At 37.9% G+C, this 22411-nt stretch overlaps 1 protein-coding gene across 10 annotated transcripts in view; it reads left to right on the top strand.

The window, feature by feature from the left end:
- Window positions 1-22411, top strand: part of LOC311588645 (contactin-4) — a 980815-nt gene that overhangs the window by 672078 nt on the left and 286326 nt on the right. The window lies entirely within an intron of this gene.

Genomic DNA, 22411 nt, shown 5'->3' with positions numbered 1-22411 from the left:
CATGACCTCAAAAAAAAAATAGTGCTTCTTGCCTGTGGTTTCCAGTGTTTAAGCATTATTATTTCTGTTTTTTTGTGAACTGCAATGAATTTTACAGTGAGCAACAACTGAGGTTGGTAAGGGCAGATTTCCAGGAGAGTAAAATCTAGTGTCAGTCTCAAGGCCAGAAATCAAATACTAACCCTGAATGTGATGAGTGACCTCAGTAATTCATTCAAATGATTCCATTTTGTACTTGAACAATATTCTTGATACTCAGACAGGAGAAAAATCACTATCAGAAATTAATATGTAATAGATTCATGAGAGAAGGACTGTATGGTTTGAACTTGCCAACTAAGAATAGGGCAGATTTTAAGGTATTTTAAGAAAATCTAATACTGGATGTTTTAGTACGAATTAAGGGAAGGGTGATTGAAGGCGGTATGTGAACAGAGTTATTTTATCTCATGAGGAAAAAATTGTGGAGACATCTAGTTGTGGTGAGCAGATAGACATTACTTGGCATAAGCAACAGTGTGTGTGTGTGTGTGTGTGTGTGTGTGTGTGTGTGTGTGTGTATGATCAGTCTGATCAGAGATAATCCAGGGAAGTAAGATTTCTGCAATGGCTCAGCTGTATTACAGTGTCCATGACCTCAAATTCAGTCTCTGGCACTTCCAACTCTTTTGCATAGCTAGTCACTCACATCCTCTGAGTTGATTTTCCTTCCTGGTGACATGGGAATGGTGTCAAGCATCCCTGATGGGCTTATTAGGTCAGTAATGCACAGTGCCGTCTCTTCTTGGTCCCGTGGAGTGTAAGTAATCACATGACATCTAGTATTACTAGCAACTGTGCCACCACATCATAATCAAAACAGCTAGTGTATACCAGAATTCACTTTGTACCAGGAACTAGTGTAAACAGTTTGCAGGGCTAGCTTGCTTAATCAACATAAAGTTATGTGGTCTCCAGTGATTTCTATGGAATGGAATATGATGTAGCATAGAGACCTTAAATGTTTAGCCAAGGTCACATAGCTTGTTAGTGGGAAGCCAGAATCTGAAGCCTGATAGCATGCCTTTTATTCTAACACTATACTGTTTTTATATTCCAGTATTACTCACTACAAATAAAATAATAATCCTAGCTACTAACTCAAACTAATAAGAAACAATGCATGGTCACTGTTTTATACGTTTGGCATGGCCAGCTCACTCTCAGGTCCTACGCAGCAGTGTTTTTCTCACTTGGACTCTGTTTCTGCCCACATGATTTTGAGTGGGCTGTGGTTATGGTACCTGTGTTTGTGGTTTTAGTTTTTCTGTTCCCAAGATACAAAGAGGAATGTGAGGAGGCGGCTCTCAGTCTCTCAGTAAAATATAGTGAACTTCTTTTTCCACTATTAACACAGCACATACTAAGAAGAAGAAAAAGAAAGAAAAAAGAAAAAAAGCCATGAGCTCTTCTTTTGTACTTGTATGTTCCTTACTGCAGGTGTTTGCTTTCCGCAGTGCCAGGCTGCTCTGATGGTACTGGGCACTCCTTTATTACTATATTTTTTAACTTTGCTCTAAACAATTTTTAGTATCTATCCTGCCTTCCATGTTGTGGAAAACTGAGGTACAATTTCTCTTCCTTTGAGACACTGGTAAGCATCCCTAAGGAAGTTCAGTCAGTAGCAGGGAAAAATAATCATTAGAGAGTAGTTTATATTTCTCCTTTTCAGACCCCATTTGGCATCTACATGTGAGGTTCAGTGAAAGAGAGGTTTGTTTTTTTTTAATGAAAAGCCACTCTAGGGAAATAGGTTTTTTAAATGTGAGTTTTCTTCTGTGTCTGGTGTACTCCTGTGTCTGGCACCCACTCATTTTACTATATGAGATAATAAAGAATTATTTAACCCCAGAAAGTATAAACTGATACAATATATATGACCTCATCCAAAAATAATAAAATGGAATGTGGGACTATGTTATTGACCTCTAAAATATTACAAGTATCTATTCACAATATCCTTCTGTACGTAATATACCCAATATCACATTTTAAAAATAGCCACAAAGGAAGGCTGTAATAGGGTACTTGTAACAAAGACTTTCACAGAAAGTTCTGTCTTGATAATTTCTTTTCTAATTAAATTATAATCTTCTGGAAACATTTATGCTGAAAGCCAAATTAAAAGGCGTTTATTCTCAAAAGGCTCTAAAGCAGTGGTTCTTGACCTGCAGATCAGCACCCCTTTGGGGGAGGGAGAATCACATATCAGATACACGGCATATCAGATACCTACATTACAGTTCATAACTGTAGCAAAATTACAATTATGAAGTAACAATGAAGATAAGTTTATGGTGGAGGGGTCACCACAACATGAGGCACTGTATTAAAGGGTTGCAGCATTAGGATGATTGAGAACCACTGTTCTAAAACATAGTTCTAAGAATGCCAACCTCAAAATAGAGGCATTGTTCAACTCAGGTTCTGAAGAGCTTGTGTCGGGACCATCCACTCCTTCAGCCAATCTGTCATCGCAAGGGATAGTAGGAGCCTCTGTGAAATATATGACATTGAGAGACATGGGATTCTGCAGTTATGTATACTAAGATTCTGAGAGACACAGAAAAGATAGGAGGGAAACATTAGCAGGGATGCTACTGTTACTTCTTGTGTTTAAGCTTTCTACCAGTTCATAACCAGATGGCTGGTCAGGTCATATGACGTTTGAGCTACTTAGTATCATGGGTAGAGCTCCAAGTGACTTGGCCAAGCACTCAACATAGCCCAAGTACTTTAGATCCTGGTCTATGGCCTGGTTGTGTAGAGTTCAATTTTTGCCTTAATTATTAGCATCATACTCTGTTCAGGCTCTGCATTCAGAATTTGTTTCCTCATCTATAAATTGATAATAGTAATTACTAACACATGGATGAGTTACAGTATTGAAGATGGGACTTAGTGGAATAATATGATATTGTTGTTGTTATTATTATTATTATTATTTATTACTATTATATCCTTATTACTATTGACCTGCAGCCTAAGAAGCCAGATTGATGTTGTTGCGCAAGTGGGTACACCTCATAAATTCCTTTTCAACAGAAATCAAAAGGGTTCCAAAGAACATTGTAGACAGGTAAATAAAAATGTAACTTAACTGGAAGAGAACTGGAAAGACTTAGAGCTGGTTTCAAGATAAAGTGTTGAAAGATTACATGTTTTCAGCCTTACCTTACTTTCTGTTTCTACCACATGAAAGAAATGTCCATGGCTATGGCCATGGACCACGTGGTACTTTCTAAATGAGTTAACTCTCTCTTTGAGAAGGTGCAGTCAATATTGTAATGATAATAATAATAGTAGCAATTGCTTTTTAATGGTTTATATTTAGTATATGCCAGTTTGTACAATTTGCAAGCATAATTCCACTTCATTTATACAGAAAAAAATCATTACATCTCGTTAAAAAGAGAAAACCAAGGTTAAGCCGAATGAAGTAATTTATCTGAAGTCACATAGCATGTGGCAAAGCTAAGCCAAACCTACACTTATTCTACTCTAACCTTGTAAATGCTATTTCTCCCTACCCGCGTGTGGTGATTTGAATGAAAAGGACCTCCATAGGGTCATATGCCTGAATACTCCATTCCCAATTGGCAGAACAGTTTCAGAAGGACTAATTATATGTAGATTTCTTGCAGGAGGTACGCTACGAAGGGGCAGGTTTTTTAAGCTTTATACCAGTGTCTGCCCCCAACTTTCAGATCAAGATGTAAGTTCTCAACTATTCATGTCACGATACTTTTGTTCCACCACCATGGACTCTAACACTCTGAGACTGTAAGCCCCCAGTTAAATGCTTTCCTTTGTAAGTTGCCTTGGTCATGGTATTTTATTACAGCAACAGAAAAGTAACTAAGACATAGGGCGAGTCCTTGTCTTCATCCATATTTGGGGCCATCAAAAGGAATTAGTTATGTGCAAGTAAGCTAAAGGGGGGGGGGGCACTGAAGTGTAATATATCTCTGGAGATCAACTGAGAGAGCTCACGGCTTTCATGATGTAAATGACCCAGCCATCTAGGACAGATGCTTCTATTTTTTCTTTCCTGCAAGATCTCAGGGATAGTTATTTTCACGACTTCCTCCCATGGCAGGGGAGCAGAACCAGTCAAGCACAGCAGAGTAAGAGCACGAGTGGGCAGATGTGCTCTGTATGACTCAAAACCCCAGCAGACAAGCTTTCTGTGGACTGTTCTGCTTGAGAACTTTCTGTTTAACATGCCAGTCAAACCAGCCACCTAGTTAAGTGGAGGAAAATCACTTTTGCTTCCTGTGATGTCCTATAGCTGTGTCCAGTGGCTTTAGCTGCCACTTTCCTATCATTGCTTAGAGGCTAGTGGTTACAGGCTGACCAATGAGCTGTCTTTTCGGCCACCTATAACTTTTCTATTTCCCCAGTAATGTGAATTCATTGAATTTTCTGCAAATCATGCATATAAAATAGATAAACGTTAGAAAATAGTGAGCATCTGTTATCAGCAATTTGCAGAAGTAGTAAGTATTATGCCTTTGTTTAGATAAGATTTAAGTGAGATTGGATATGGTTGCATATCTCCTATAGCACCCTGTCATTGCTAGCCTGTAAACTCTGTGTGGCCAAGTGTAATCCCAGTGTTTTAAAGATATTATGCTCTGTATGAAAGGAGAAAAGAGAGACCCAATATAGGAGTTCCAAAAAAACTCATTTCCTTAAGAATGAGCCTTTCAGCCTCTAGTAACATTAACAAAATGAGATTTACCACACAACTCAAGGGATATTTGGAAAGAATTAGGCAAATGGTGAGAATTAGGCAAATGGTAGTGGGATTTGTCACTTATTTTATCACTTTATTAAAAGAAACATTTTCTATTACTATTATAAATTGCTTTTTTAAGTTTTTTTCTCCTTTATTAATTTATTCTTGTTACATCTCAATGGTTATCCCATCCCTTGTATCCTCCCATTCTTCCCTCCCTCCTATTTTCCCCTTATTCCCCTCCCCTATGACTGTTCCTGAGGGGGATTACCTCCCCCTGTAAATGTTCATAGGGTATCAAGTCTCTTCTTGGTAACCTGCTGTCCTTCCTCTGAGTGCCACCAGGTCTCTCCCTCCAGGGGACATGGACAAAGGTGAGGCACCAGAGTATGTGAGAAAGTCATATCCTACTCTCCACTCTACTGTGGAGAGTGTTCTGTCCATTGTCTAGATCTGGGTAGGGGTTTAAGGTTTACGGCCTGTATTGTCCTTGGCTGGTGCCTTAGTTTGAGCAGGACCCCTGTGCCCAAATCTGCCTATCACAATGTTCTACTTGTAGGTTTCTAGGACCCTCTGGATCCTTCTACTTTGCCATTCTCCCATGATTCTCTCATCTAGAGTCTCACTAGAATGTCCTCTCCTCTGTCTCAGTTTCCTGGTAAGTGAAGGCTTTCGTGGGGAATTCCCGAAATTTGTGGATAAATGGATTGAGATAGAAATGATCATAATGAGTGAGTTAACCCAGAAGCAGAAAGACTCAAATGGTATATACTCACTTATATCTGCATATTAATTGCTCTATATCCTGGCTGTAGCCCCCTCCTTCCTCTTCACCCAGTCCCACACTCCTTTCCTCTCCCTCTGTCCCCATCTCCTATTCCTCAGAAAAGGGGAAAACCCCTACCCACACACTGCAGCTCATCAAGTCGCATCAGAGCAGAGTGTATCCTTTCCCCCTGCACCTTGGCGAATCAGTCCTTTCAGAAGGAAGTAATCAAAAAGCAGGCAACAGAGTCCATATCAGTGACAGCTCCTACTTTCCTTACTAGAGGACACACATAAAGCCTGATCTGCCCATCAGCTACATTTGTGTAGGGGGCCTAGGTTGAGCGCATGTATGGTCCTTGCATGGTGCTTCAGTCTCCACAAGCCCCTCTGGGCTCTGATTAGTTGGCTCTGTTGTATATTGTGTAAATGGAATACTACTCAGCTATTAAAAGCAAGGAAATCATGAAATTTACAAGCATCATCCTGAATGAGGGAACCTAGACCCAGAAAGACACACATGGTTTGTGCTCACTAAGAGCAGATTTTAGCCATATAGTACAGGATAAACAAACTACAATGCACAGACCCAAAGAAGATAAGTAACAAGGAGGACCCAAGGGAGGAGGCTTTAAATCTCATTCAGAAGGGGAAATAGAATAGACAGAGGTAGTGGTTGAAGAGAGGGAACAAGGTAGGAGAGGGAACACAGAGAGAAATGAGGGTGGAGATCAGACCTGGAGAGAGCGGGAGAAGGAGAGGAGAAGACCTACAGAGGAAAGAGAAACTGAGGTGGGGGTATTTCTGTGACAAGCTGGAGACCTAAGCCAGGGTCGGCTTTTCGAAGGATATGAAGGGAACGGTAGCTGAGAATCCTAGTGGCAGAGGCCGTGCAGACTAAAGAGGACACTCTCTAACTAGATAAGACTCCTAGCGGAGGGACAGAAAAACCAACCCACCCACAGAAACATTGACCACCCCCCCCCCCCAAATTACCTAACCTCAACACATCCAGTGATAAAGATAGAGCAGATAGAGCAGAGATTGAGGGAATGTCCAACCAATGCCTGGCCCAACCCAAGATGCACCACACGGAAGAGTGCCAACCCCCGACACTATTAATGAACCTCCGCTGTGTTAGCACACAGGAGCCCAGCAGAGTTGTGCTCTGAGAGGCTCCACCCAGCGGCGGTTGGAAAGAGATGCTGAGAATCACAGCCAAACATTGCGTGAAGCATAAGGAGTCTTGTGAAAAAGGTGGGGGGGGGGGGGAAGGAAAAAAAGGACCTGGAGGCAACAGAAACATTTTTCTAAAGATAAAATATTGAAGTTTATACAAATAAGTGACCATTTGGATAATGCAAACCTGGTAGACTTCTTTCCCAGGCTACTATAAGAAGGTAACCTCAGTCTGCCTGCTTGAAAACAACGTATATTTGCTCTTTCATGATTCTGAAAGCGGGGACTCCAACACATAATAGAGACGCGTTATTTCTGCCTAATGAAGTGCACGAAGCAAGGCAACACCAACCTGGTGTACATGCTCGCTATGCCGCCATAACAAAGAAACCTAAGTTTGCTGTCATGAAACCAAAAGAAATGTGTTCCACTGTGCTTCTCGAAGGCAGATATGCAAAGCTTAGTGGGCACACATCCTTTCTGGGGTCTCAAGAGAAGAATTGGTCCCCTGAGCTTCTTATACCAAGGAATGGCTACCAAGGCAGTCATGAGCTGTGACCATTTCATTTCTAGTTCTTTCTGTGTTTATGTGCCTTTCCCTCTGTGTGTCTAACCTCACAGGCTGCACTCTTAAAACACGTGTGCCAATTGTAGGACCTACCAAGCTAATTCATAATGAATTTCTTCTCTCAAATCTTTGGTCATTTCTGTAAAGGTTTCCCTTTTCCATAATAAGTCCTATCAGTTTTAACTAAGGTTTATTAGATGTATTTTAAAGATATATTATTTTTATTTAACGTGCAAGTGTTTTGTCTGCATGTATATACATGTGGCGTGTGTATCTGGCTCCTGAAGAGGCCAAGTTGGTATTGGGTTCCTTAGAACGGGAGTTACAGATGATTGTGAGTCATCGTGTGGGGCTGGGAACTTTTGCAAAAGCAGTAAGTGCCCTTAACCACTGAGCCATCCCTCTACCCCCTACTGATAATCTTTTATGTGGCCATTTCTCGGTCCATTATACCTAGCCACCATTTGTTAATACAGTCTCTATACTTTCCTCACAGATATCCTGATGTGACATTTTTACAGTGAGAAATGTTGAAATGCCTGACTGAGACAAGAGGAATCTCTACTACCAAACATTGCTGGGATTCACTAAATATAGTTGTTGCTGTTGTTTATTTCAAAGATGGATCATTTCATAATCTGCATTCCCTCCAGCCTAACAGATATAATGTTATTTTGTTTGAATATTAATATCATTTTTAGCTTAGAAGGAGATGTTTTTAAAAGTGTTTAAGGCTGATTGATACATGCAACTCTTAGTTTGCAACTGAATGGGTTCTAATTCTCGCTGTGAGCTCTCTAAGGCAAAATAGGAGAAAAAACCAATTGAATTAACAAATTCACTCCGATTGCTGTAGTATTATTCCACTAACTGTGGAAGTCCTTAAGGAAAAATCAGCCACAGAAACCATCTTGCTAAGAGACACCTGTCACAACCAATCCCTTCACATAGTACTTACTTGTAATATTGAAATGTATTTCATATAATTTCAGTTTCTTTTTCTCCCAAGAAATGGAGAAACAGAGACAGAAAGATAGATTGCTAGACCCTTTCATTAAACTCTTACTTTTAAAATAGGTGTGAAGAAAAAATATTCTGCACTATTAAAAGTACATGTATGTTATTAATTTTTAGGATACACATCCTGAAGTGACAGTATTTATGGAAACATCCCCCTGGACAATGAAGGCTTGCGAAGCAGAGCTGATCTTTCATAAAGGATGGAGACAGCTCTGTCATGTCTCCAATGAACTGATATGGGCAGCCTTCTAGAGGAAGGCTTCTTATTTGCATTGTGGTTGCTGGGGAACAGGAAGTTCAGTTGCCAAATTATTTCTGCCTAACAGGAGATGAAATGCAAAAATCTAACCCTGTATACAATAATCAAAGCTAGAGTTCATATTAGAAAAAAGGAAAGAGGGAAGGAAGGAAGGAAGGAAGGGAAGGGAGGAAGGAAGAAAGGAAGGAGGGAAGGAAGGAAGAAAATAAACTTCACAATTAGCTTCACCTTAAATGAAAATGGGTTTGCTTTCTGGAAATTGAAATCTTACTTTTCAGTATCTATTCTCCCTCTTTCTCACTTTTCAAAATCTACAAGAAGGCTAGTCAATCATTTCGTCTGCCCATGAAAGCAGTTAATCTCCATGGTTGACCAATAACAAGTAGTGCCACCTACAGTGAGGCAGTGTACAGCCACCTCTAGCTTTTATCGTAACCATTGGCTTATTTTCAGCTATATAAGAACTTAAGATTTTACTGGTCAGAGATTGTTAATTATTGGCACCTCCTTTCACGAATATGACATGATTCTAGTTTTATTATCAAAGACAAGCAAAACTGTGGTGATCCAAAATCATTTGTATTTTTGATTGCTACTTGAGAGAGATTCTTCTGGCTTCTTGCATGCCCTGACCATGGTGATCACACCTTTCTGATCAACTCGTTTGTGACTACCAATATGCTACCACCCATTCTAGACTGTGTGTGAAATATCATAGGTGAAAAGGTCAGTAATTGTCTTGGCTATAGTTCTCCAATATATATCAACAAGAGAAAAGGGCGAATGAATAGTTGGGTTCCTCCAATTTGAAGGAACTAAAGGTTAGAAGTAGTGAACCCATTCCTATGAATGAGCCTTGGTGAATGCATGCCTCAAATCCTGTTCATAAGTAATGACCACCAGATATCTACCTTGCCTGTAGGTTGTGATTAGTTTGAAATACCAAGCAAAAGAAACAACATACAATGCAATAAATATATTTTGTTGGTGGGGTGTTTAAAGCACACATTTAGCATGTTTTAAAATCTACAGTGTAATTTATTTTAGGTATAATTTCCCTATCTAATCACCTCCTTTATTGGTTCAAAATGAATTGTAAGATATATGTCACATTTTACAGATTTTGATCCTCAAAACTAATTACTATTATTTGTTTTAACTCTGCAAAAAAAAAAATCTAGTGCTTGATCCAACTGTGGAAAACTCCTGGCTTCCTAATGCTTAGCAGAAGTCTTAGCACAAGTTTCACAGGACCCTGCAAGAGGCAGCATAGGGAATGATTCAAAGGCTTTCTGGAAATAGTACTGTGAAATGCCTCATGTGTCCTTCTCAAAGGAAGTATTGACAATTCCCATACCTAAAGTCAGTTGAAGACTAGCCCTGGTATTGCTCATACTGAGGAAGTATTTTCAGAAGGAAGGCTACAGTAAAATGACTATAGCAGCAGCACAAGATAGCAGGATGAAGATGGAGTGGCCGTGGCAGTCTGGTTTCCAACTCTAGCTCTGCCACAAACGAGGCACTTTAAACACATCACTTGATAGCTCAAGACATCAGCTTCCTAAGGGAGGAGAAACAAATGTGTTCTTGAGTGTTTGAAAACTTTGCTTCACTCTGTTTAAGTTGCTATATAAACTGCCATAGTATGAATGACTTATAAACAACAACAAAAAAAATTTGTATTAGTTCTGGTCCTCCGAAGTTCTAGACCAAAATGGCAGCAGATGCAGTATCCAGGGAGGGCAACTTATTGCTTCAGAGACCAGTATCTTCTTGCACCTTGGTGTGTGGGAAAGTGAAAAGGCTACCTGGGGTCATTTGTATAAGGTTACTAAATTCGTTCATCAGCCCTCTTGGCTAAATCACTATAGTCTTTATGTTTAAACAATCCCCCATAGGTAGTTAGGATTTTCACACATGAAATTAGGGGAGACACAAACACTGAGTCTGTAGCAACTTGAAATACTGCAAAACCACCCAGGTTAAGACTCATGTGTGATATTCACATTTCCATCCTGCCAGTTTAATTATATTCTTTTAGTTTGGATAAGAATTATCAAGCCCATAGAACATTTACGTGGTTAATTTCCTGAACAATATCAATGCCTTGAAAGTATAGTAATCATGAGCAAATAATCTACGTGATACATATAGAATAGGATAATTGTACCTGGTGAGACAAGACTTTGATTTTCACTCTACATGAACAACTGGAATATATTCTGGCTCTTTCTAAGTTGCTTGAGAAAGTGTAGGTACTGAAGGATTCTGATTGCTCCTACTGTCATTAGTTGAAGAATCTGCTCACCTTTCCCTACAATCTGGTCAAAGTAGTATAATTGATGACCTTCATTCTTCCTTCTTGTCTGATACATATTTTTTCTTTTTCCTTTTCTTAATATAATATGGCATAAATTATGTCAGGTAAATGAAAAGCATCTCATTTTACTCCTAGACATCTTATTTTAGAATAAAATATATTCTATGTTTGGATTTAAATTCATCTTCTATCTTTAAAAAAGTACTTCTGATCCATACAAAAACCAGTCAGAATTATTGAAAAATTAGTTATGAGTAAACACTCTTTTTGTTGGGTCTAATATTTATATGCTCATGATTGCATAAAATGAAAACAACCCCTTTCACACATTTGTAAATTACTTGTCCTTTCTTTAATCATAGAAACAGCTGGAAAAAAAAAAAAGAACAAAACTTTTCATAAACTCATTGGATGAGGTTTCCCTGACACATGTGACTTAAGAAGCAGTCTGTCCTTGTTTTCATTGTGTAAATCAAATACAAGTTCACTCACTTTGGTTATTTACTTGGTTTATTACAAAGTATAAATCAAAGGCTTAAGCTATACTATAACATATCAACTGAATTTTTTTACCTTTCACCATCTTTCAACATTAGTGTTCTTATAAAAATGGAATTATAAAAAGCTGTCCTTTAAAGAATTAAACACAGGTTTTTTGAAAATAAAAACATGAAAAGTTGAGAAACTCATCAATATGACTAACATGAAGCAGAGTTTGTTAAAGCGAAAATCTAGCAGAATCTTTTGACATCTTTTTACCTAAAAATATAATTGATTGAATTCACTCCTCAATATCCCTTTCAATTCTATGGGATGATTTTTAATGTGACCTTATTTCTCTGAGGGGAAAAAAAGCAGTGAAGTTTAAAGTAGGAGTCTAAAAATAAAAGCTATAATTAATAAATAAGCTAAATATATTTCCAAGTTTTCTCACGGCCACATTAATTCAATGAAATCTACTTTAAGCTTGTGCCATTGTTCTGAATAAAGATGAGTGCATATTATAAGCCCACATTGTGTTTCAGTTTCTTTCTTTTTAGATTGATCAGAAGAAATGCTAATTACTTAAGTCCTTATATAAGCACCTCTGTTCTTTTTTAAAAAAAAATGGAGGCAAGATTAAGAATAAGGTAACAACTAAATCTGCATTTACTTTTAGCTTTCTCCACTTCTGTTGTTAAGTTGCTAATGTAATAGCCCTGAATTCATACCACTTAAGGAACAGCTTCCTGAAAGCCAGATGGTATTGTGTAGAGCAACACCTTACCAGACTCTGTTCCTCAATTCCTGTAGTTGCTATTGTTGCTTACAGGAATCTTCCTCCGAACTGGTAAACTTTTCTACTGCATACTGATAAAGGAAACTTCAGCATAACCAGTTGTCAGAGTTTAGGAACTGTTAGAATAAAATTAAACATGTCACTTTATTGAAGGTTTATTTTGTAGTAAACATGGTATAGCTGAGACAGTACATTTTTAACCTTCTTACAACTTAAAAAAAAATCATTCTTACTTAGCAAGGCTCTTATGGGAAAACAAATGTAAAAGTCTAGGACCATTATGAGCCTGCTCATACTAGCTACATGCCTATCTGACATATCATATATTGTTGATGTCCCTTGATCATTTGATATCATGCCTTAGCCCTGTCCACTTTCTTTCTCCTTCCTTGTCTCATTCTCTCATTGCTTTCCTTGAAATGCTAATTTTCCAGGTTGAGACCATATATTATATACTATGTAACTACATTTTTCCTCATGCAGTAAAAATAATTTGTTTTGTTCCTTGAGTACCACAAATTTTGTTTACACACTTAGAGAACTCTTAGCTCTTAGCCTTGATTTTTAAATCTAGTAGCTGCCCACATCCTCCTATAATTTGAGTCCTTCAGAGAGACAAAGGCTGTGTTTTAATTATATCTGCCCACTTTTTCTTTTGTAGTTCTCTTCCAGACATGTAGTGGGCAATTACTGTATTTGAAGAAATTGATTTGGATAACCACAAAACCATCAGTCAAACCGTGTTAGTCTGCTTTAGAGACACTTCAGTAGCTTTTGCATCTACCCTGAGAGCTGGAGAATTCACAAAAGTCCACAAGACTCTCTCAGCCTCCATCCTCCCTGTGCCTCCTCCATATTGCCTTTCTCCTTCATTTATTCCTCACTAGCCAAACTGACCTGTGTGCTCTTTGAACATGCCTGGGATACCACCTTTCATCTAAACTGTTTTCTCCCTAAAATGTGCCTGAATAAATTCTCACCTTCCTAAGTCTTTGCTCAAGTGTTACCTACTTGCTTTGGCTTACTTTTTTAAAACTTTATTTGTAGATTTGTGTGGATGGGGAAGTAGGTCTTTGCACATGTGTGCATGTGCCTGAGGAGGAAAAAAAAAAAAAAAAAAAAAAAAAAAAAAAAAAAACAACAACAACAACAACAAACCACTAGTTTAAGGCTAGGAGCCTAACTCTGGACATTTCAACTCCGTACAAACTCTTAACCCTAGCTCCTCTCTCCAGACCTCTGAGTCGATTCCTTATATCACAACCTTTCTTCCTACTCCTGTGCCTTCCATTCCTGCCACCCCGCACTGTCCCATAACCACAGTACCTGCTAACACACTGTCCTTTGCTGTGCTTTGTTCATTGTTATACCACAAGACCGTAGAGCAAGTCCTTTGTAAGCATATGTTAAGTGAAGTGAATGAGTGGACATTATTTTCATTCCATTTTCTAGTTCAGTGAATTTATGATGTCCATTTGCCACAATATGTCCATATAGAACTTAATAAGATTAAGTTGGTTTTGTTAGTTTCCATTATTGAAAGTTGTTGTCTGCACTTCAACTCACTCAAGCTGTGAAGGCAGTAAAACATTGCATCAATTAAAAATATTCCAATTAACACTAATCAGGAAGAGCAATATTAATAACACAGCTGAACTGAGTTGATGAATCTTTGCAGCTTTGCCTATTGCTCAAGGCACAGTGTGTCAATTTAATAAGATAATTTTTATTCTTTATTATGGATTTTCGTAAAATAATAAAGATATCGATCAAAGGAAGACAGTGAAGGTTTATAAGATAACGAAGACCCACATTTTAAAACACATCTCTTGCTATTCAAATCAGTATGTCATCATTTTCAGCATCATGTTAAAGAGTAAAATTTCATGGTCCATCTATCTCAATAGGACATAAGGACAGAGTTTCAAACCCTAAGGAACACGGGATATCTTTCTCACCCTGTAGTACCCTCCAAACTCCAACATAAGTAATTGCATTAGATTCTTGTCCCACATTTTTTAACTTGGCAGGGGTTTAATTAATGTTAAGCAACTTTTCATGAGCTTTAAGTATCTTCTTTATATCATATTTAATGCTGAATGGAGTCTTTGCTATTCTCCTTCAAGGAGATGTTTTCATAGTTAGACAAATGATTATGAGTAAAAATTGCTGAGTTTATTTATACAGGCCTGGAGAGATGACCCAGTAGTTAGGAACACTTACTGTTCTTGCAAAAGACCTGAATTTCATTCCCAGCATTCACATTGAGGAGCTCACAACAACCTATAACTCCAGCCCAGGGATTCTGACACCCTCTCTGGACTCCACAGGGACCTGTGCTTATCCGCACATACCCAAATAGGCACACATATATACATATAATTATTTTAAGTAGTATGAAAACAAAGGGAAGCACTTCAGCACTTCCAATATTGTAGTTAATAAATTATTATGACCATTATCCTTTTGTGTTGTATAATCATTTTACTCACAGAATATTCTGTGAGTAAAAATGAAAAAAAAAAAGACTTCTGGCTATACCTATGTATAAATTCCATGTGGTACACTAGATATTTAACAGTGCCATTTATCAGGTGCCTCTGGGTGCACATTTCTGAGCTAGGTGCCCTGAAATTTGTCTGTAACACCCACATCAACACTCAGAGCCTTTGCAGTTATTTGTGGATGTACGCAGAAGTCAAGCTATTTGAGTCGCTTGACACTCATTTTTCCACCTGAGATTGAGCAAGGTGACACTCTGCCTTCTTGTTTCAGCTCTTTCACTATAAACAAGTGTCCTTTCTGCAAGTTATTTAGTGGCATGCCTTTTGCATTTTGGTGCTTATAGTTGGTGATTTCTAGAATTGCCCAAAGCAATAATACTGAAGTGTTATCTAGTGTTTATAGGCACAGGAAAGCCATGGCTCAGACAGCAAATACATGTCGTACATAAATTTCATTCAGGCATGAATTGTTGTGCCTTTGGCCATAAGTGCAATGCTCATAAATCAACATACATTAAGTAAAATGGCCTCAAACAGAAACACACTTAAAATGAGCTTCCGTGGTGATCAGCTGATGGAATTGTAGTGACTAGGGATACATAGGAACCTAATTCTGTCTTCCCTAAGAGCAATGGTATAGTAGCTAATAGTCAATGCAGCCTTATTAGATATAGCTGCCACCAATAGGGGCTAACCTTAGCTTGCCTAATACTGCGGTGCTACAACAAGCAGCACAGTTCTGATCAAAGTAAGCATAACAAAACCATACTATTTTTTGAAAATACAGGAGAGAGTCCTCTACCTTTCAGATTAAAAAAGAGAGTTTCTGAAATAAGAAGTTAAGAATGTCAATCACAGAGAGAATATTGATGCATTCATGAGATTTGCATCCATCAAATACCAAGCAGTGTACAAAGTTTTATACCAGGAGATACTTGTAAGCCTGTAACTAACTAAAAGAAAATACAGAAAGAACTTCAGTGTATAAATAACACCAATGAGTCACTAGAAAAAGACAAAAATCCCAGTAGATAACAGGATAAATGGCATGAACTGACATTTTCAAGTATGATGTAAAACCAATTAAAAATTATAAAATTACCATTTTATAGACAAAACTAACAAAGAATAAAATGTTATGTATTGGTGAGAAGTATCAGGAATTTTCACCAAAAAGTCCTAAGAACTTTAGGAAACTGATGGGATGCTTGCTTAATGAAATTTAAGTCTAAACATTTTTTGTCTTACACACATACACACACACACACATACACATGATCATAGAAACACTTAAAAATGTGCTCAGGCCATAAGAATTCATTTCATATTCACAAGTAAGATGAACAGAAAGAGGTTAACATGGGACCATGGGACGGTAGAAAGGTACTAGATTTAGTAGCTTTTTATAAAGATGCATTTAAAATAATAGAATAACGTCTATACCTGTCATGTGTGAATCTCTATAGAGGCTGGGGAGATAGCCCAGTCAGTAAAGCACTTGCTTTGCAAACATGAGATGCTAAATTTGATACTCATATTTCATATTAAATAGCCAGCTATAGTGCCATATGCTTATAATCCCAGGATTAGGGTGGGAGGCAGACACATTATTTAGACAATGTAACATACTTGATGAACTTCAGGCCAGTGGGAGACTGTGTCTCAAAAGGTTAGATATATCGTTCCTGATAAAAAAAAAACACCCTACCTCTAGCTTCTACATGCACACACATATGTGTCCAATGCACCTTTAAACATACAAATACACACACACACACACACACACACACACACATATATATATACACACACATGAAAAAAGCAACTCTAAAATCAGTTTGTAGTTTCTTTCTACCTTTATGAGTACAAATTACTTAAAAGTATATAATACATTGCTTAGGGCCAGATATGTATGTGTATGTTTGCACTCATATTTATACAGAATAGTAAGATAATTTGAAATAAGGAGGAGCATATAGAGGATTTGAAACTTATTTTTAAATAGTTGCATCTTTGATGCTTTATTTTACAATCACATGACTATTTTGTTCTTTAAACTTTGTGTTCATTTTATACTTTCTTTTGTGTGCTTATTATAGCACACAAATAAAATATGATACAAAGGGGAAAAACATCATTTTATCTGGAATCACACAGCCCAGGTTAGAATTCTAACATTAATTTTATTACAATGATAAATAAATATCCTAGCTTTAAAGGCTTGTGTTCCTCACATATGAAAGAAAAATGTAATATCAGGGACCTAATGGTGGTATTGACAAAGTTAAATTAATTGATCCATGTGAAGTCTTTGAAATAGTAGCTGGCATATAGGAAGATTTCAGAAAATGTTGACTGTAAATGCCAATCTTTCATTCAAACCCAATGTGGCTGAATTAGTTCTCAGACTTCTCACAGAATAAGACATGAGTGTTTCTCTCATCACTGGAGTTCCAGGATACCTCAGCATACAGCCTTAATAATATTTGCTTGCTTATTCAAATATTTTTTTTCAGAAAACTTTAAGACACCTCCATCATTTTCCATGCTGGGTAGTGGCCTAATAATTGTGGTCTCACCTATTATCTTTAAAGAAAGTCTAGAAATCAGAATCTACAGTAGAGTGTGTCTGTGAAGTTTGCTGCTACAGGGGATCCATTAGAGACATGCAAGAGCTCAGCTTTTTACAGCACCAGCATAAAAGTGCTACGGCAGAAGAAAACTCATCAAATCAGTTGGAAAATGGAGTGCATTAGGAGAATGGGAAGACAATAGGCTGGTACTCAGAGTTTTAAGTTGAAAGTATGGCTTGATAGGAACTTATCTTCTGGTTTGAAAAACAGAATACTGATAGCACTGCTGATGTCATCCTGGGTTTGCATAATCCCTCTGAGCCCAGTTGATGCCACAGCTTCCTATAGTAGTAGCAGCTTGCACTGATGTTACATATAACGGGACCCAGTGGCCTTCATTAGACAGTAGGACAATGAGCAGAGCACACGTGTGCTGAGAAGCAGGTCACAGAGGCCAGTGGAGAAACTTGGTCATTTGATGTTCCACAAGTTAATACTAAATTCTATATCGTCATTGTTCTGGGTCTATAGTCTTCACAGGTAGACTATTGATTTGATGGACACCTAGTCAGAACTTCCAACTGTGTAGTACTTTCTAACTCTACACATCATTGACTACAGTCATCCTCCAGTGTCTTCAGGGCATTGGCTCTGGAGTCCCTTCAGATAACAAAGTCTCTCGATGCTTAAGTGTCTCATATACATATGGTGCAGTGTATACTTTACTTGCATGTGTTCTATTATATATTTTAAATCATCTCTATATGTATGAACTGTAATACCTCATATAAGGTTAATGACATATAAATCACAGATCATTGTGCTGTGTTGTTTAAGGAAATGTCCAGTGAACACATATGTGACATGGGAATTTGAATTTGATATCTCTCATAGTCTCTGGTATTTGAATACTTGGTCTCCAGTTGATGATGATGTTTGGGAGGCTTAAAAGGCGTGTCCTTGCTGTAGGAGTGTGTCATTGGGGAAGGTATTTGAGAGTGAAAAGGCTTCACCATTTCCAGTTTGCCATGTATCTCCTGCTGTGCTTCAGGGTGTAAGCCCTAGGCATCCTGCTCTTGCCTTTATATCTTTGCTTTATCACCATAGATTCTAACCCTCTGAAATCATAAGCCCAAATAAAGCCTTCTATAAGTTTCATCAGGCATGATGTTTTATAAGAGCAATATAATAGTAACTATTACACACCTGTGTAGGTGGCTGTGGGTGCAAACTTCACCATAATCCTTTAAGTTTATAATGGGTTCAACTCTTTGTGTACTGTTCATGAACAACAGAGGGCTGAGTACACTTCCTTTAGATCTACAATACTGTAATGTTTTGAAATGTGGCTGCTAATCTAGGTTATAAACTTCTTGGAGCCACATCTAATTCACACTCATATTCGCCTCAAAGCATCTACCATACATGACACGATGAATAATATTGAAGGAGGAAAGGGAAGATAGATTGAAGCCATGATTCTCATGTCTTCCCAACTCTCAAATACTTGGCTTGTAGGATATCTGGACAGAGTAGCCCCATCTAAGACCAGAACTTTATCACGAGAAAAGTGGAGAACTGTCTTCCTTTAAAAGTCCTGTGTTCAAATTCACATGTCCTCTGTTGCTCTCCTTGGGACAAGGCTCCTACTTGTCCTTCGGTAGCTGTTTTGTTTTTGCCACTGAGACACTTTAAACTTTTAAACGTAAGCAGAAAATACTTATTAGTTTCCTCTGGTGTTACGTGACCTAAGATGACTTCAACCACAGTTACAAATTGCACACTGCAAGGCTCACCTAGGACCGCTGTGTCATTGGCTGTATTTTGTACCCTTCTTGGCAGACTCAGTGGGGGACAAGAGCTGACTTGGCAAGAGAGTATGATTTATCCTCTCACACTAAGAAGTAGGATGGGAAGTAAAAAGGTTCAACATTATCTCTTTGTAAGCCTTCAAATAGAAATCCTTTACTGTGCTTGCCTATTGTGTTTCTATAGGTAAATATTACCTCCAAAGAGTTACTTATACTTTAAGTTATTTGTTTGGGTTTTTGTTCTTTTATGTATAGTAAGCTCTTTGAATTTGTAAATTCTATTTTTTTTAAACCACATGTTTAAATATACTTTAAAATATATTTTTATTTGTTGTGTATCTGTATATATTTGTGCATTTGAATGCTATTATGTGTTTCTAGGGGTCAGAGGACTAATGGCAATCTGTTGCCTCCTTTTACCGTGTAGATTCTAAGTATAGAACTCTGGTCATCAGTCTTGGCAGTAAGGGCCTTTACTAGCTAAAATGTCTTGTCTGCTCACTTCAAGTTCATTGAGACAAGAAATGTTTGTCTCTTAACACTTTATCTTCAGAAACTAAAGCAATATAGCATGCATATTTTAGGTAATGCATGAATCTTTATTTCTCATCCAGGGAATTACATACATATTCTCTCCAAATATGCCAAGTTGGTGTCTTTATGATTTCAAGATGAAGCCGTTAAAGGAATTGTTACTTCAGAATTATCCATTCTCCATTTCCTACATGCACAAACCATGAAGATTCCATTGAGAGGAATGTCCTTTACTGACCAAGATGCGTCAGTAGCCTGGCAATGAGGGCTTCAGTAAGCAGTCTTAACCCTCACAGCTTCTTTATCCCTCCACTCCACAGATCACATTTGTGTGTTTGTATATATATATATATGTATATATACATACACATATATGTATACATGTGTATATATACATATGTATATACAGAAATGCAGATATACATATGCAAATATGCTCATATATGTGGAAGCCAAATATTCATATCAGTTATCTTCCTCCAATCAATTTGTACATCATTTTCTGAGACAAGATCTCTCAATATAGAACTCTGAATATGGAACTCATCATTTAGACTAGCTTGACTGGACCACAGACCGTAAGCATCTGATTTTCCTTTTCTCATATCAAGACTACAATTGTGCCCTGCCTTACCTTGGCTATTTCAGGGGCACTGGGGATCCAAAGGCAGGTCTTCATGTTTCCGTGGCAAGTACTTTATTGACTGACCCATCTCCATAATCCAACTCCAATATGTGTCTTAGTTACACCTCCAGAACGTTCTACCCTAGTTCACATGTTTGTTTTCTCATCCCTTTATGAACGTGTTGCTTTGTCTGAAAATGTACAAATTCCACACTTTAGTCATTTCTTTGGACTTCATCTTTAACACTTTTCATCACTATCACAGCCCTTTCCTTCCTCTCCTCCCAGCCCCACCCTTCTACTGCCTTCCCCTCCCCGCTTCTCCTCAGAAAGGGAACCCCCAATCCACCCCAGGGACATCACATTGCTCAGGACGGACTCCACTCTTATGAAGGGTTCCATGTATATAAAATTAATAAATTTTATGTCTCCGTTGTTCATCAGATATTGTGTCAATTGGTCTCGAGATCCATCCAAACAACTCACACAAGGAATAAAGAGTTAAAGAGAAAACCTCAGATTTCTTATGTTCTTGCTAACTCCTTCATTCCTTCCTCTGTACCCTATATTATGTATCATATGTTTAAGAACTAGTGACCTAAAAGATGGCATTTCTAAACATTAGAGGGTCTATTACACTACAGTCTTTACTGTAGGTTAAGGTCAGGCTATGATGTACTCAAAATTACTCCAAACTTGATAAAACAATAGTTTCCAGGTTGTATGTCACCCTGGGACACTCCCTTTTACAAGCAGCCTTTGATTCTTTTCTGAGGGAACATAACTGCAGATCTTAATTAGACCACAAAAGACACGAGCTTTCAGGTACCACCCTTCCAGCCCAGATGTATGCTGTAAGAGTAAATATTAATAATTAAAATTGGACTAAAAGATCCCACACCCATTCACCTTGGCCATGGGATTGTCCAGGTAGATGTGAACCATACCAATGAAACAACTGGATTTGCAAACTTAATGTTACTTAATAAATTCTGACATTGTGCAAAGACATGAACACATTCATGTTTCTAGCATAGCATGCATGCTCCTGGCACCCCAAATCCTCTTTATGAAAATGAGGATGAAACAGCACCCTTAACCAAATCTAAATCAATAATGAATAAGCATTGCACTTGGATGTGGAGTTGATGATGGTTTTATTTTCAAAACTGTAATTAAATGAGATAAAAATATATGTTGAAGTTTTTGAAACATTATAAATTCAGCTTATATAACAGCTGTTCCTCATCTGAGAGCTTGACTTACAGGAAGATCCTTGTTTTTCATGCCTCCAAAGTTCATTAACCGATACACAGCTGATTAATACCTACTATACCAAAAACTTTATGATAGCTACTTGCTACTTCCCACAGTTTTGGTTCACCTAAAATAACTTATATGTGCAACATCTTAGCAGCAATGAATCCAAACATGACTGGCATATTTTTATGAGTTAACAATCCCTATTTTGTTGTTTTCATGCCCTAAACCTGAGTATACTACATGAAAACTTCTGTTTGCTTTGAAAGCAAAACTTTTCTGCAAAGCTGAGAAACTACTAGAGAATTCTGACACCTGCCTTCCCTCTTCAGCATTGGTCACCACAGTTTCTTGGAGAAGGGAAGGGCTGCCTTTAAGGATAGACCTTAGAGGAAGTGAAGTTACATGAGCCAATGTCTTTTTAGTTTTATTTATGAGTGGGAAGCCAGAGCCTATCTCTCCCACCCAAGACCTCTGACATACTGCCATTAAGTTCTCGACAAATGTAACAGTGAGTTCATTGCCCAGGCTTGTATCTCTGGAAGGTTTAAAACAGAGAAGCCGCAGGGAGAGCATGTTTGAGATAAAGGGATTCATTTCACTTTGAAGCAGGGCATTTCATGAGCTATTGTGTGGCTGGTAGATTGGTAGACTCTTGGGTTTGACTGTGATCTGGGGCACTTATATCTCCATTTGTAATACGTTCCCAAGGTTTTTTCTATAGATTACTGACTTTGTGATAGTCTCTTGACATGTGACTTTTCTGCCTTTTCTTCAGAGAGTATTCAGCCTAGTGTTCCTTTGATGTGTTTGATTTGCTTCTAAGGTGGCCCGTTTATTAAGAAAACTGGGCCAATGGATTGCAACTTGCAGACTTTAATTTTCAATAGGGAAAAGCAAAGGTTATGAAGTGAAATATCCAAATGAAGAATTA

This window comes from Acomys minous (genome assembly GCF_964271855.1).
Source record: "Acomys minous genome assembly, chromosome: 17".
NCBI classification, from domain to species: Eukaryota; Metazoa; Chordata; class Mammalia; order Rodentia; family Muridae; genus Acomys; species Acomys minous.
This window is presented reverse-complemented; position numbering and strand designations above follow the sequence as displayed.